General features: G+C 37.0%; 1 long non-coding RNA gene across 7 annotated transcripts in view; it reads right to left on the reverse strand.

Annotated features, from left to right (window-relative positions):
- Positions 1-1,236: 1,236 nt before the first annotated feature.
- The window catches only part of LOC116098009, a 13,665-nt gene continuing 6,686 nt past the window's right edge, over positions 1,237-8,215 (reverse strand). The window contains exons 3-6 of one of the 7 annotated variants that reach the window (XR_004121655.1): positions 7,813-7,872; positions 3,520-3,690; positions 2,508-2,552; positions 1,237-1,600 (exon numbers count right to left, since the gene is read on the reverse strand). This is a non-coding gene — a long non-coding RNA (uncharacterized LOC116098009). The remainder of the gene's footprint in view (positions 1,601-2,507; positions 2,553-3,519; positions 3,691-7,812; positions 7,873-8,215) is intronic. The other 6 variants (XR_004121660.1, XR_004121657.1, XR_004121658.1 and 3 more) reach the window with 6 other exon arrangements.

An 8,215-nucleotide genomic window follows, 5' to 3' on the forward strand; every position in this document is an offset into this window, starting at 1 on the left:
ATGTGTATGAGTACACTGTAGCTGTATAGGTGGCCATGAGCCATCATGTGTGTGGCTGCTGGGAATTGAACTCAGGACCTCTGCCAGCTCCGCTCGCTCCAGCCCTGCTCTCTCCAGCACTGCTCGCTCTGCTGTAATTCACTGTAGCTGTCTTCAGACACACCAGAAGAGGGCGTCAGATCTCGTTACGGGTGGTCGTGAGCCGCCATGTAGTTGCTGGAATCTGAACTCAGGACCTTAGGAAGAGCAGTCAGTGCTCTTCCCTGCTGAGCCATCTCACCAGCCCTAATGGTATCACTTTTAAGACTACACATAAAGTAACATGAAAACTAATTCAAAGATAATTGAATTGGGTATTTCTTGAAAATGGATCTGTTAAAGCTTCTCTGATACTACCCAACATCCACACAGTAGTCAGCTGTGTAACTATCACATCCCATCATCTTTTCGCCTAAGTATTTATTTCCTTGGATGTGGCATGGTCTCTTTTCATACTTTTACCTTAGAATAACAGGTTAAGAATTTGGTCAAAAGTTTATGCTCAAAGGTGGCAAGTAAAATAACCTGGATTCTAGAAATGCCACCAAGAGCTACAATTAAAATATGAGCTGCAAACTAGCTTCCGCTCACCAAGTGGGTGATTGACCCAAGTCACTGATCCTAGGATCATCCCCAAGTTAACTACTCTGAACCCCAACCCTAGTACAAAACATTCCGTTCCCAACATGCTTATTGTCTGAAAAAGTAGAGATGACAAATATAACCATAAAGCCTGACTGTTTTCAGTATAACTATCTCTCACATTAAATAACTCAGAAAAATAAAAAACAAGATGATTAATATGACCCAGTATCCCCAAACCAGCATACATAGATTAAGAATTCTAAAGAACATATCCCTTCTAAGTATGACATATTTCATCATAGAGGACTTTTTTAAAGATCTTGTGGTCACTACTCCTCCCACTGGTACACCACACCATTGATTGGTTTGGAGATGACATTAAGTGAGATGACATGGAACTCATTTGCAAAATATAAAGGTTTCCAGACATCAAATCATAGCATGGGTTTGTCATTTTGCTTCTGTGCTGAGAATGCCGAAGAGGGTAAGAACGGGGAAGAGAAAATAACACTCTATGGAGAAGGGTGGACATCCTCACCCTCCTCCCTCTGTGCTACTCAGTGAGCACTTATTGTGGATTGCAACCAGCCATAAGAAAACAAGAGAGTACCCTGGATTTTTATTCCTCTTTTTATTTAGCCTTTGAATACAATTAAAATACATGGGATTTTAGAGGTGCTTGCCTGCTGTGCCTGTTTAGAAAGTATAGCTCTAGAAGACATATACCTTGGGAAAAGAAGGTAAACGACTTGAAGAAATTTCAGATCTTTCTGAGGAAAGTCTGAAAACCATGGATTTGTATGAAAACTGCATGTGGAGTTTAGTCTGCTGGGCCCCGGATTCCCAAACTGAGTTGAAGTCTTAGCTCACTTTCTCTTAATTGTGTTTGCAGCTGAAACCGCAGTCTGGTCAAAGCTTCTAGCATATCGTTCTTCTTTTCTTCTTACTGTTAGAAGACTCAGGGGTGGAGGATGCTCTGCAAAACACATGCAAAGAAATGATTCTCTTTCAGCACCTCAGATTATATGATGGAAGATAAATGTCATGGATGGTAGGAAGGCATCTGAAATAACAGACACGTTCGTTAGTGGTTATGGATTGCCCATGAAGACACAATTCTTAATGCTCAAGTTAAAAAAAAAAAAAGAAAAGAAAGAAGGAAAGAAAAAAGATGAGAAGGAACAGTTGGCATTCGGCTAACAATTGTGTTTGGAGATTTGTGCCTGACTTTGTTATTCAGAGCAAAGCCAGGGTACCAGTCTCTTGGGATTATGTACAAAGGCAAGGAAAAATGTGGACAAGCACAAGCCTCAAAGGTGACTGCTGGGTTAATAAAACACTCTGTTTTCTGTTCACCCACCCTTGCTCTCTGTGTGCAAGTATATTAAAATATGTCAAAAGGAAAATCATCCTCTGTGCGAAAAATAATTCAGCTACCAGTCACAATCTCCAGCTGGTGGAGCACCTCGGCGCGTTTCGGCGCGCTAACAAGTGACCCGCACAGCTCCCTGGATGAAAGTTGTGTCCTCATTAAAGGAGAAACAAACACAAAATAGGAACAACTGCCCACAATAGACACTGCATCTCCCCCAGGCTGAGGAGAGCGGTCCTCAGGGTAACCTCTTAAATGGCAATGAAAGGGAAATGAGGATCTGCTGGAGGACTGTCTAGTGAACAGCCCTTCAGACCCTGCTCCTCACATCTAGAAAAGCATCGCTTTCCTTCTGGTCTTTATAAACTTCTACCGTGTAAGACAGAGTAACAGTGTGAAGTGACCAGATGAATCCAACACCCTGGGGAATTTAGAATACTCTATGTCCTATCTTTAAATAACCCTTCTCATTTAAACCCTGCTTTGAGTGGTCATAATATGTCATACCCACCTTTTCTGATTTTTCTCTAGACATTTACCTTGCTGTTAGGAGTCTCTAAAGACAAAAGGGAAAGATTAATGCTGTTCAACTCAAACAACACCGTTCTTGATGCTCATGATGCATCATTAAAAGGCTGGACTGTGTATTAGATGCTTAGTGTGACAGGGGTAGTCCCTAAACGCTACCCAATCTACACAATGAGAATGTGCCTTCAAAGACAGGACAACTGGGAGTGAGATCAACCCTTGGAAAGTATCCCTAATTACCAGTGAGCTACTAATGAACATTTTGAGGGTGGATAATACAACACTTTTGTGAAGTTATTTTCATAGAAATAAGCACACAATATTTCTCTGGTCTGTTTACTCATTTACCCCTCACCCTCAGTAGAATACAGGAAAAAATATCTTTTATCACATTTATTTGTATATATATGTATGTCTGGGTGTATGGGCCTGGGCTTGTCATAGTACATTCAATCCCCAGACCCACATGATGGAAGAAAAGAACTTACTCCCACAGGTTGTCCTCTGACCTGCGCTATGTGTCTGCACACACAAAGATAGATGATAGATAGATAGATAGATAGATAGATAGATAGATAGATAGATAGATAGGAAGGTAGATGATAGGTAGATAAATAGGTAGATACATACATACATACATACATACATACATACATACATAAATGTACAAAGATACAACATAGGTAGATAGATACAGACAGAAAGACAGATAGATAGATGGATAGATAGATAGATGTAAAAAGGTTAATACATGTCAGGCAATGACAGTGTGTTCCTCTAATCCCAGAAGATATCTGTGAGTTCCAGGCCAGCCTGGTCTATACACTGAGTTCCAGGCTAGCCAGAGCTATATAGTGAAATCATGTCAGAAGTAAAAAACAGACTGGATGAATACAAAAGAATTCACTTGAAAAGAGTGAATGAAGTGGACAGTGTGTAAACAAGGAAAATCCTGAGTTTGCATTCTGAATACTTCCACTCACAAGCGTTTTCACCTTTATTTTGTGGATTTAATTATACTTCTCCTCCTCACTATAAAATGTTGAAGTTCTATGTCCTGATGTATATACATTCTGTCTTTTTTGAAATAGAGTCTTTTGGTGTAGCGTTTGCATAGATTCAGTTGGTGTTGTGTTGGAATATTGTAAAGTCATTAATTTCTGCTCCTGGAAGACAAGATATTACACGAAAAGACAGATATTTTGTAGAAATTATTAAAATCCCAGCTTAGGTTTAGCCTATGGTCAGAAATTAGAGTTATTATATGAGAGAAGTCTGCATTTCTCTATCTAAACCCTCGATAATTGAACGATTTCAACACATCTAAATGTCTCTGAATAGTACATTTAAAACATGCTATCCAAATAAATAGAGGGAAAAACAAAGTTAGAAAAATAAAATTCATGCATATAAATGTGAAATTCCTATTATCTTAATAAGAATTATCCTAAGTATATAATGTGGCTATCATTGTTTTTAAAAGCAATTGAATATTCTGATCCATAATCATATTTAATACATACTAGATGTTCTCAATAAGTTACTGCTACCATTAATAAAGTGATAGGCAAAATAATGGGGCATTGAAGACACTAAGACCGTCACTTTCAAAGTTCCTAAGGAGAACCTAACTATAATGGCGGGAGAATAGGACCCTTCTTATAATCTAAAGTACGTGACACTTTAGGGGCTGTCTCTTTCTTTTCTTGTTGCTAGCAAAGCTTGCATGAGAATGGACTATATGGGATCTTATTTTTGAAAACATTATGCCCAGTTAATGGAACTTTTTGGGAAGGATTAGGAGGTGTGGCCTTTTGGAGGAGGGGTGCTACTGGTAATGGGCTTTGATATTTCAAAAGCCCAAGGCAAACCAAGTGTCTTTTTCTCTCTCTGTCTCTGTTTCTGTCTCTGTCTCTGTCTCTGTGTGTGTGTCTCTCTTTCTCTCTCTGTCTCTCTCTGTCTCTGTCTCTGTCTCTCTGTCTCTCTTTGTGTCTATTTTGAAGAAAAACTTTGCTCCAAATGACTGCTAAAACATTCAATGTAAAAAAAACAAAAAAAAAAAACCTGAATCTTATAGTTAGCCACACCACTCCATTGTTAAGACTCATGAAAGAGCCAATAGAGGCAAGGATGCTTTTTAAACTATGCTAACTTTTCTTCTTTTCCCCTTTCAAATGCCACACAGCACTCGTATACATTATGGAAACTACCAGTGTAAAAATTCTCAGTTGAGAGAAAAGAAAATCCAAAACGAAAAAGCATCCTTGAATTACAAGAGCACTAACAGCATCTAAAATTGTAACTAGTTTTGCCCCATTAACACTGAAAGATCAACTGGTTTTCATTTTTAACCCATGGCATGCCAAGGTCATGGCACAAAGCTCCACACACCAAAAAAAAAGGCTAGACCTTACTTCAGACAAAAAGGAACATGTCACTCTTACAGTCTGTGCATAGTCATTTTATGACATCACCAATGGTCATTCTAACAGAGAAGAAAACATGTCGCAGTATGTTTGAACACACACACACACACACACACACACACAATGAAAGTTTCTCTCATATAATTTCTTTTGTTCAAGTATGTTTGAACTGTATAAATACTTGCAAACACCAAAATAATTAAAATAATCTCTCACAGTTTTTATTAAAGTTTTCAGTTCAACTGGTGTGCTATCTATATCATTCTTTTTGCTTTGGTTTGTTTTGAATAAATCTTGATAGCAATTTCTCTTTCATTTTATATGGAACTTTGTGTGTGCATTATAAAGAGTTTGCTCTGATCACTCAACTTCATACTGGTTTATTCTCCTCATAGAGTATTTTATTCATTTAATTTTTCCATTTAATTTTTTCAAACATTGTTTTCTGATCATGTTTTCCTTCCTCTCCCAACCCTTCCTTTCTTCTTATATCCTTCTAGCTTCCTACCCTACTTTTTGTTCTTTCCTCTCAAAAAAAAAAAATACAAAACATGTCAAACAAACCAAAATGAAACAAACCTCACACACACATACACACACCAACAACAACAAGAACAACAACAACAATAACAACAATGAAAAAAAACTTGGAGTTTGTTTTGTCTGTCTTTTAAAACATATGAGTTTCTGTTTTGCTCCCCACATATGGCTAACAACTATCCACCTATTGTTTTGCTCCTATTTTGACTATATAAATTAGGTATGTGTAAATGATTTGACCTGATTAGCAAAATCTCATACTCATCTCCAGCAAACACAAACCCAATAGCTGAGTACTGTGGAAGACTGCTTTACCATAATGTCCAAGCCAGCATACAAGGTACTTGAGGTTAAGAATTTAGAACTCAGGGCTGGAGAGATGGCTCAGTGGTTATGAGTGCTGCCTGCTCTTCCAGAGGTCTTGAGTTCAATTCCCAGCAACCACATGGTGGCTCACAACCATCTGTGATGGGATCCCATGCCCTCTTCTAGTGTGTCTGAGGATAGCTATAGTATAGTCATATACATAAATAGAATTTAGGACTCTGCATACTAAAAGGTTTATTGTTGGGCATGTCAAGACAGAACAAAAAGATTCTCTGGAGGTTCTTAATGCTACAGCTCTCTCTCTGGGCTGGCATTAATGGGATGTTGGGTACAGAAGGGCAGCACACGTACAAATACACAAATGAAATAATTACTTGTATAAGAAAGATAGGTAGATAAAATCTAGCTCAAGAATGTCTACCAAAAAAAATCTTAATGACAACTATAATAATTAAACAGTATGATAAGCACTTTACTATATATCATTCTAATTATTTTGTTTATTTTGTTTTTGTTTTGTTTTGAATACATCCTAACAGCAATTTCCCTTCTCCACCCATCCCAATCTCCTTAACAACGATCCCCACAACCCCCTTTTTTCCCTAGACACACTACTCCGCTGTTTCTCTTCAGAAAAAGACCAGTCTTATTTCCTAAAGAGAGAGCACATGCCTTCAGAACATTGTGGAAAGGGAATCAACATTCACCACACAGAGAACACATTTTGGGGCTCTTTATCTAGTATCTTCTTCAAAAATAAGTAGTTATTAATGCTGCTCATTGGAATTAAGAAGCTAAAAATCAATAATCATAGTTAATGTATTTCTTGATATGCATTTACATAGTAAAATACGAAATCCAGAGTAGCTTGACCTCAAGACATGTGCTCCTAATCTCTAAATAACACAGCAAATTAGTATTAGCAAAAAAATGTACATCTAGGCAATGCAATAGATAAGGAAAATAGTGTCAATTAAAACTAGTTTAAAATAGAGGCAAAGGGGGCATATAATTATTGAGTGTAAATTATTCAAATAATCATATAAGAAAACTGAGAAAGAATTTAAAGTAAAAATTGTAAAACTTTAAGCCTACTAAACTTAAAAGTGTGTTGCCATCTTTGGTTTTATTCTTAAAACACTAAATTGTCCATTTTATAAATGAATTATGTAATACTTCATTAAAAATTAAAAACCAATAATATTAATGATTGTACTATCAGTTGATATAAGAAAAAATGGATGAAAATATGGTCTAGAAATGAACACTCATTTTTGATTGTAGAAAATCAAAGGCATTTGGCCTTGCTGTTTACCTGACCTTGAATATCAGGGAAGACAGGCTCCTATCCCTTGTCTTTTCCACCATCACACCTCAGTTTCCCACAGAATCCCGGCCACCTCCGTGGATCTTTCTTACCTCTGAAATTTGCTTGCCATGTTTCTGATAGACATTGTATATTCTTCTTCCTACCGAGGAGCCCCTACCTTAGGAAGGCTCATTCACAGCATCGTGTTGCTCTGAGTGATATGGAATCTCATGTTCCTGAATGTTCATATTTATAAATCTCATGCATCTTTATTCCATTCTACGTTTTAACAGAATTTATCTCACACACTAGAATTCGAGCACTCTCAAACCCCACGATAAAACATCCAGAACTCGTTGTCTTTCTTCATAATGCATATGCTTTGTCCATATGCAAAATAATTTCCTCTCCTAAAGGCAGTTCTGCTTGGCACAATCCCTTTTGTCTTTTTCTCTGTGTCTCCAGACCCCAAAATAGATCTTGATGCACTGTTAGAACCCAAAGAATACTTTTAAAGATAAGTACAGAATTAGGGAGGGATGTAAATTTTATTAAAGAAATATGATGGCTATCATCTGCATTGTTTAAATAACATATTTAGGATCTGCAAATAGTGATGAAAGGAAAAGAGTAGATGACCAATTCAATATGTTTCACACAGATATAAATACATAGTAAGCTCTGACCTGATAAATGGGCTTCATGTTGATGTTATTTTTCAATGTCAGCACACATAGAATTGTTTTCTAAAAAATTAGAGAATTGCTACATGAATCAGAAATTCTCCTTTTAGGTATACACCAAATAAAATTGGCCACAGTTATTCAAACAAGAACTCATATGCAAATGTTCATAGCAACAATATTCATAATGGCCAAAAAGTTGAAATAACCCCAGAAGCTCGTCAACACAGACATAGATAAGCAAATACAGTGTATACTCATAATGGCTGTTATTAACCATAACAAGGAATAAAGGAAGGACATGTGTTGTGACATAATTAGAGCTTAAGAAGAGCATATGAAATGAAGGAAACCAGACACAGAGACCATCTGTGACATCATATTAAAAAAAAAAAAACAAAGAAAG

Source organism: Mastomys coucha, unplaced genomic scaffold, assembly GCF_008632895.1.
Source record: "Mastomys coucha isolate ucsf_1 unplaced genomic scaffold, UCSF_Mcou_1 pScaffold20, whole genome shotgun sequence".
In the NCBI taxonomy this organism is placed as follows: Eukaryota; Metazoa; Chordata; class Mammalia; order Rodentia; family Muridae; genus Mastomys; species Mastomys coucha.